The 7500-nt window shown below is 51.3% G+C and overlaps 4 non-coding genes and 2 pseudogenes across 4 annotated transcripts in view; all 6 read left to right on the forward strand.

Annotated features, from left to right (window-relative positions):
• LOC140357319 (5S ribosomal RNA) overlaps nucleotides 1–94 on the forward strand; it is a 119-nt gene extending 25 nt beyond the window's left edge. Inside the window, exon 1 of the ribosomal RNA XR_011926485.1 lies at nucleotides 1–94. This exon is cut by the window's left edge and continues 25 nt beyond it. This is a non-coding gene — a ribosomal RNA (5S ribosomal RNA).
• Nucleotides 95–262: 168 nt separating this feature from the next.
• LOC140357467 (5S ribosomal RNA) lies at nucleotides 263–381 on the forward strand (annotated as a pseudogene).
• Nucleotides 382–533: 152 nt separating this feature from the next.
• On the forward strand, nucleotides 534–652 carry LOC140357180 (5S ribosomal RNA). The gene has a single exon (XR_011926352.1). It is a non-coding gene; the product is annotated as a 5S ribosomal RNA (ribosomal RNA).
• Nucleotides 653–804: 152 nt separating this feature from the next.
• On the forward strand, nucleotides 805–923 carry LOC140357181 (5S ribosomal RNA). Its single transcript, XR_011926353.1, has one exon. It is a non-coding gene; the product is annotated as a 5S ribosomal RNA (ribosomal RNA).
• Nucleotides 924–7084: 6161 nt separating this feature from the next.
• On the forward strand, nucleotides 7085–7203 carry LOC140357182 (5S ribosomal RNA). The gene has a single exon (XR_011926354.1). It is a non-coding gene; the product is annotated as a 5S ribosomal RNA (ribosomal RNA).
• Nucleotides 7204–7370: 167 nt separating this feature from the next.
• Nucleotides 7371–7489, forward strand: LOC140357469 (5S ribosomal RNA; annotated as a pseudogene).
• Nucleotides 7490–7500: the final 11 nt, after the last annotated feature.

A 7500-nucleotide genomic window follows, 5' to 3' on the forward strand; every position in this document is an offset into this window, starting at 1 on the left:
AGCCCGATCTCGTCTGATCTCGGAAGCCAAGCAGGGTTGGGCCTGGTTAGTACTTGGATGGGCGACCGCCTGGGAATACCAGGTGCTGTGAGCATTTTCACACTTTTTCACCTGTCAAAAAAAAAAAAAAAAAAAAAAAAATAAGTTTTTCATTGAGATATCCCAATTTTGACCGAGCAAGTGGCGTGAAGGTACTCTTCACGAAAAGACAGTGTTTGATGCAAAAAAAGCCGTTTATACGAGTTTTGACCTGGAACATTTCGCTCACGGCCATACCACCCTGGACCAGCACGATCTCGTCTGATCTCGGAAGCCAAGCAGGGTTAGGCCTGGTTAGTACTTGGATGGGCGACCGCCGGGGAATACCAGGTGCTGTGAGCATTTTCACACTTTTTCACCTGTCAAAAAAAAAAAAAAAAAAAGAAGTTTTTCATTGAGATATCCCAATTTTGACCGAGCAAGTGGCGTGAAGGTACTCTTCACGAAAAGACAGTGTTTGATATAAAAAAGGCCGTTTTGACCTGGAACATTTCGCTCACGGCCATACCACCCTGGACCAGCCCGATCTCGTCTGATCTCGGAAGCCAAGCAGGGTTGGGCCTGGTTAGTACTTGGATGGGAGACCGCCTGGGAATACCAGGTGCTGTGAGCATTTTCACACTTTTTCACCTGTCAAAAAAAAAAAAAAAAAAAGAAGTTTTTCATTGAGATATCCCAATTTTGACCGAGCAAGTGGCGTGAAGGTACTCTTCACGAAAAGACAGTGTTTGATATAAAAAAGGCCGTTTTGACCTGGAACATTTCGCTCACGGCCATACCACCCTGGACCAGCCCGATCTCGTCTGATCTCGGAAGCCAAGCAGGGTTGGGCCTGGTTAGTACTTGGATGGGAGACCGCCTGGGAATACCAGGTGCTGTGAGCATTTTCACACTTTTTCACCTGTCAAAAAAAAAAAAAAAAAAGAAGTTTTTCATTGAGATATCCCAAATTTGACCGAGCAAGTGGCGTGAAGGTACTCTTCACGAAAAGACAGTGTTTGATATAAAAAAGGCCGTTTTGACCTGGAACATTTCGCTCACGGCCATACCACCCTGGACCAGCCCCTTTGCAATCAGTGCAGGTGCGTGCAATTTGTGGTGTGCTGCATGGTCTGGAGCTGGAGGTTTGGGAGTTTTTTTTGAGTTTTTAATCGTTATTTTGGTCATTTTCATTTACTTTTTTCAGTTCTTTTGTTTGTTCCCCTCCCAGTAAACTTACTGGGAGGTGGATTTTTTGTTTTTTGTGAGCATGGCTCAAAGGACGGACAACACGGCATCGGACACTGGAATGGACACGACAAAGGCAAGACAAAGTTTGAAAGAATCTGTAAATAATAGAAAGAACGAAGAAAGAAGAATGGAATTTATGAAAGAACTCACTGTGGTGTTGGAGTTGACGGAGGGAGCACAAATCACGCCACTAGCTTTTTTGAAATCGACTCAGGAGGTGTGCGGCTCCATAGTAGCGTGCAGACTCATCTCGAAGGACAAATATGAAGTAACCGTCAGTACCACTAAAGCGAAGGAGCGGCTCCTGGACGGGTACTGCATTGGAGGAGTCAGGGTTCACGCCCGTGACATCTCGGTGGATGAGCTGGTCGTGTCCTTCATGGGGCTGCCGGCTTATATCGAGGACGAGGAGATCCTGGCCAAGCTCTACGCCTGGGGGGTCTCTGCGGTCTCCGAGGTGAGGAGGAGAATGTGGCCGGGGACGAACGTGGCGGACGGCACCAGGTTTGTACGGGTAAGGTTCACGGACACGGTGCAGTCCTTACCGTATTCTGTCAGGTTTGACACCGCGGGGGGCCCCGAGTACTTCAGGGTAATACACGACAGGCAGGTGCGGGTGTGTAGGGGGTGTCTCCAGCCTGGCCATATTCTGAGGGAGTGCCCTGACTTTCTGTGCCGCAACTGCGGGAGCCAGGGGCATTACGCGCGCGAGTGCGTCGCGCAGCGGGCCCCGAAGTGCAGAGAGTGCCGCATGTTCCGCCACTTATGTCCGTGTGGTGCGGGTGACAGAGAGGAGGACAGAGGGGAGGACAGAGGGGAGGACAGGGAGGACGCCATTGGAGGAGAGAGCAGTGACGTGGCCCAGAACGTGCCCGCAACTGCTCTCTCCGAAGTAGAGGAGTTTTTGGAGGAGGAGGCTGTGGAGGAGTCAGGGGAGCCAGAGGTGTCTGGCTCCTCTTGCTCCTCTGACTCCTCAGACGAGGAGGCGTCCGTCGCACTGGAGATGGTGCTCGGCTCAGCGCTGGCGTCTGGGAAGGTGGGAGCAGGACAAACTGCTCCTCCTGACCAGAGGGAGGGGACTCGTGAGGGTCCAACTCCTAAGCCCGTGGAGGAAGAGGCTGAACCCGGGAGGAGGATGGGTGCGGGACAGGCCCCGCATCTTACCTCCAAAGGGGGGGACATCACCACAGGGCTGGGTGATGATCCCAAGCTCCAGTCGGACGGTGGTAAGAGGGGACAGGTGGAGAAGAAGGATAAGAAAGGGGCAAGACGCAGGAAGCAGGTGGCAGGAGACGGAGAGGGCGCTGCTGCTGAGAGCGGCTCTGCCTCCTCCGTTCCAACCACTTCAAAAGCGCCAGCAGAAAGCTCCATCAACCCACCATCCTCCACACGCAGCTCTGCCCCACGAGGTGAGCTCGAGACTGTTTTTAATGATGACTTCATGGATTTCTCCACCCGTGAAGTCAGAAAAAGAGTGTGGCAGTCGGATGCGACGGGCGCCAAAAAGAAGTCTAAATAAAAGATGGGTTACATCCTCCAAGGTCTCCTCTTAATGGCGTTCTCCTTGTCCTCTTGGAACGCAGGCGGCCTGCGGAGCCCAGTGCGGATGCAGAGCGCGTTACACTTTTCCAAGTGGGACGTGCTCTGCATCCAAGAAACGCACTGGGATGTCAGCCACGCGCAACAAGTGCGGAGCATGGGAGTGGGCTCTGTATTTTGGGCCCTGGGCACGGCGTGCTCGCGCGGTGTGGCCACGGTGGTGAGGCCTGGTGTCTTAGGCCAACCCACCCTGGTACACGCCGACCCAGAGGGCTCCTTCCTGGTCCTGGACTTCACGGACACAGTGAAGTTCAGACTAATTAACATCTACGCCCCGAACGATGATGGTCTGAGGAGGCAATTCTTCAAAAAAATATTTCGCTTTGCGAACGACAATACAATCATAATCGGTGACTTTAATACAACACTTTGCAAGACAGACATCGGCATTAACAACTCTTTTAAAAACAGCACTGCCAGGACAGCCCTGTTGGAAGAAGCCGCCAGCAGGAACCTGACGGAGGTGTGGCGGTTCGTCCACCCCTTCCTGAAGGATTTCTCCAGGCGGCAGGTCGTCCAGGGCGTCCTGAAGCAGTCCCGCATTGACCTCTGTTTTGCCTCCTCAGACCTGGCACAGAGAGTCAGTGGTGCTTCCTACAAGTGGTCAGGCTTGAGTGATCACTCCACTTTAGATATTTATTTTGGGTTAGTTTCATCGCCGAGGAATGGAGGACTGTGGGTCCTAAACAGCTCCATCCTCGGTGATGAAACTTTTTGTAGGAAAATGGACTTTTTGTTTGATGTATTTGACATGGAGCTGGAGCTGATCGACAGCGTGGTCGATTGGTGGCCGACGGCAAAAACACGCATTAAAAAGCTCTGTGTCAATTACAGCAAACACAAGGCGTGGCTGTCGACCAGGAGGGAGACCGCTCTCCGCCAGCGCCTGCAGGTCCTGGACCAGGGCGCAGCTTCCACCACTGGCCCTGTGGATCCAGAGTACCTGGTGGTGCGCGCTGAGCTGGAGCAGCTGGAGGTAAGTAGGTGTCAGGGTGCAATTTTGAGGGCAAAAGCCAGACACACAGTCGAAGGAGAACGCTCGACAGCGTTCTTCTTCGGCTGTGAGAAGGTTACACAGGGAAAGATGCACATAGATAAGTTGATAGATAAGACAGGTAAGATTGTTTCCGAGGTAAGTGAGGTTTTAGAGACAGCGCAGGATTTCTATAGTAGGCTTTTTAGTTCAGACGGAGTGGCAGAGCAGGCTTTAGACCAGGCTGTAGGTGCTCTGGAGCGCACACTGAGCAGGGAGGATAGGGAGCTGTGCGACGCGCCTCTGTCTCTCATGGAGATAGAGGCTGCAGTCAAGAGTTTAAATACAGGGAAAAGCCCCGGAGAGGACGGACTAACCTGTGAGTTTTTCAAGCGTTTCGCTTCCAGGTTAGCTCCGATCCTACTCCTATTATATCAGGATTTTGAGAGTGAGAGTAGAGTTGGCGATGGTTTTGCGATGAGTGTCGTCACTCTGCTTTTTAAGAAGGGCGACAGGAGCAGCCTCGCCAACTACAGGCCCATTAGCCTTTTGAACGTAGACTATAAAATTTTAGCAAAGGTATTAGCAGGTAGGTTAAAGCGTGTGATTGGATCCGTCATACACCCCTCGCAGGCCTACAGCGTCCCCGGGAGGGACATCTCAGACACAGTTTTGTCTCTGAGATATCTCCTTCGGCAGATGCACGCGACCGGTGGTATTCACGTTAGTGTAGACTTTAACAAGGCGTTCGACAGAGTTGAGCATTCGTTCCTCTGGACTGTATTAGGTAAGTTAGGTTTCGGCGAACGGTTTGTTAATTGGCTACAGCTCATCTATTCCTTTGCGGTCAGTAAGGTCAAAGTCAACGGGTTTCTAACTGACTCTTTCCCCTTAAAAAGATCAGTCAGGCAGGGCTGTCCCCTCTCGTCGCTCCTCTACAGCATCGCCGCTGAGCCTTTGGCGGCCATGTTGAGGGCGGACGCGGCGGTGAGGGGACTGACCACGCCTGCGGGTAGGGAAGTCAAAATTTTTCAGTACGCAGATGACACGAATCTGATCCTCCGAGACGTGGAGAGCCTGAACGCCTCTCTCCACGTGCTCAATGTTTACGGCCTCGCTTCAGGGGCCAAAATCAATTTCGATAAAACCACGGTTAAATTTTGCGGCAGCGTCACGCCTGTTCCTCTCCCTGTCCAGCTCCGGGAGGCGGGGGACTCCTACAAGGTCCTCGGCGTCCCCCTGGGCAGAGACGAGGAGGCGTGTCGTACTGCACTTTGGTCGCCTTTGTGCGAGAAAATTACAGCGCGCTTGAATTTTTGGAGACGTCGTAATCTGACATTAAAAGGTAAAGTCTTAGTTGTAAATTCTTTGTGCATGTCCATGTTGAACCATGCACTCTCCGTGTACGGCCTGCCGGGGGTCTATGCTAACAAATTAAGGTTAGTGATAAACCACTTTTTGTGGAATCGTGAGAGGGGCTTTATTGCACATAAGGTTATGATAGGTGAGTACGATCAGGGAGGTTTAAAGTTAGCAGATTTAGAGTTAAGGAAGAAGGCCTTCAGGCTGAAAACAATTCGGAAATTTCTAGACGTTGAGGTAGATGCTCCATGGAAGGATTATATAGGTGAGTTTGTTAATAGTCTAGGTAAGTTTGGTGTTTATAATTTGTGTTTGTTGCCCCCTGTTTCGGTCCTGGAGGGCCTCCCCCCCTTCGAGAGGGAACTCTTGGAGGCGTGGAGGACTTTCAGGCCCCTGACTGTGGCGGTTCCAGACAGCGGTGAGGGTCTCGCGCACATGCCCCTCCGTCATAACCCTGACTTGCTCTCCGCTCCCCCCGGGAAGCGCGAGTGCATGATCAGTGGGGCGATGGAGGAGGCTGGGCTGGAATATGTAGGTAAGGTATTTGACGTGAAAGGTAATTTTAGTGTAGATTACATAGGGAAGTGTTTTAGGTTAGCAGGTAAAGTGTTTAGGAGAAAGTATATTAGTGGTATGGTAAGTATTTTTAACAGGAATCTGGTCAGGCATTGGGGAAGCACTTTGGGCCAAATGGGGAGCACGACAGGTAAGTTGAATTTTAATGTATTTGTTAGCACGGGGAGGTTTAGGATTTTCACAGACCTACCCACCCGCATCCTGTATCAGTTGTTGTTGCCGGGAGTGCTCGGGCGTCCCGCCTCGGAACACAAATGGTCATTAACATTCCCCGCACGCACCATCGCAACCATCTGGGCCAACATCTTTAATTGGTACACCCCACATAACGTAGGTCATTTTGACTTCAGATTTAGACACAGGATCGTCTTTACATCCGCAGCACTGCACGCATTTCTTCCCGACAGCTACGCTGCGGACTGCCCCGTGTGCCACGGACCCCCCGAGACCCTGGAGCACATGCTGTACACCTGCCCGGCCGTCCGCCCGTTCTGGTCCCGACTGCAGGACCTCCTCGCTCGGAGGCTGTCCTGGAGGCTCCCACCGCCGGCGGCCCTAGGAGGGGACGACCAGGAGCCCTGGCTCCTCCTCTTTGGTCCCGGACAGAGTCGCTCTGGAGCCAACACCCATCTCGCCCGACTAACCCTCTCCATAGCCCGGTACACATTATATCTCAACAGGAACATCCATCTCCGTGACAATAAAACAGCAGCACCCTGGCCCATCTTCAAAGGACTCTTGGCCGCACACCTCCGACACCTCCACATGGCAGCAGAGCACCGGTTCATCACCCACCTCGTCCCCCACAACACCCTGATCCACCTCACACCCTCTGGAAACCTGGACATCCTCTTCTGACCCCGGCATCACCCCCCCATCACTGAAGAATGTTTCGAGAATGATTGTGTGTTTGATTTTCTGTAATTTTTTGTCTCGTCTCCCCTTGCCCTTGTGTATCCCATTCCCTTGCCCTTGTGTGTCATGTATGTCTGTACATTCATGTAAATATATGTAAATACTTGTTTTAAGATGTTTTTGATAATAAAAGATAAAAAAAAAGACCAGCCCGATCTCGTCTGATCTCGGAAGCCAAGCAGGGTTGGGCCTGGTTAGTACTTGGATGGGCGACCGCCTGGGAATACCAGGTGCTGTGAGCTTTTTCACCTGTCAAAAAAAAAAAAAAAAAAAAAAAAAGAAGTTTTTCATTGAGATATCCCAATTTTGACCGAGCAAGTGGCGTGAAGGTACTCTTCACGAAAAGACAGTGTTTGATATAAAAAAGGCCGTTTTGACCTGGAACATTTCGCTCACGGCCATACCACCCTGGACCAGCCCGATCTCGTCTGATCTCGGAAGCCAAGCAGGGTTGGGCCTGGTTAGTACTTGGATGGGAGACCGCCTGGGAATACCAGGTGCTGTGAGCATTTTCACACTTTTTCACCTGTCAAAAAAAAAAAAAAAAAAAAAAAAAAAGTTTTTCATTGAGATATCCCAATTTTGACCGAGCAAGTGGCGTGAAGGTACTCTTCACGAAAAGACAGTGTTTGATGCAAAAAAAGCCGTTTATACGAGTTTTGACCTGGAACATTTCGCTCACGGCCATACCACCCTGGACCAGCACGATCTCGTCTGATCTCGGAAGCCAAGCAGGGTTAGGCCTGGTTAGTACTTGGATGGGCGACCGCCGGGGAATACCAGGTGCTGTGAGCATTTTCACACTT

This window comes from Eucyclogobius newberryi, unplaced genomic scaffold (assembly GCF_026437365.1).
Source record: "Eucyclogobius newberryi isolate DKJ021-1_F unplaced genomic scaffold, fEucNew1.0.hap1 SCAF_128, whole genome shotgun sequence".
Classification (NCBI taxonomy): Eukaryota; Metazoa; Chordata; class Actinopteri; order Gobiiformes; family Gobiidae; genus Eucyclogobius; species Eucyclogobius newberryi.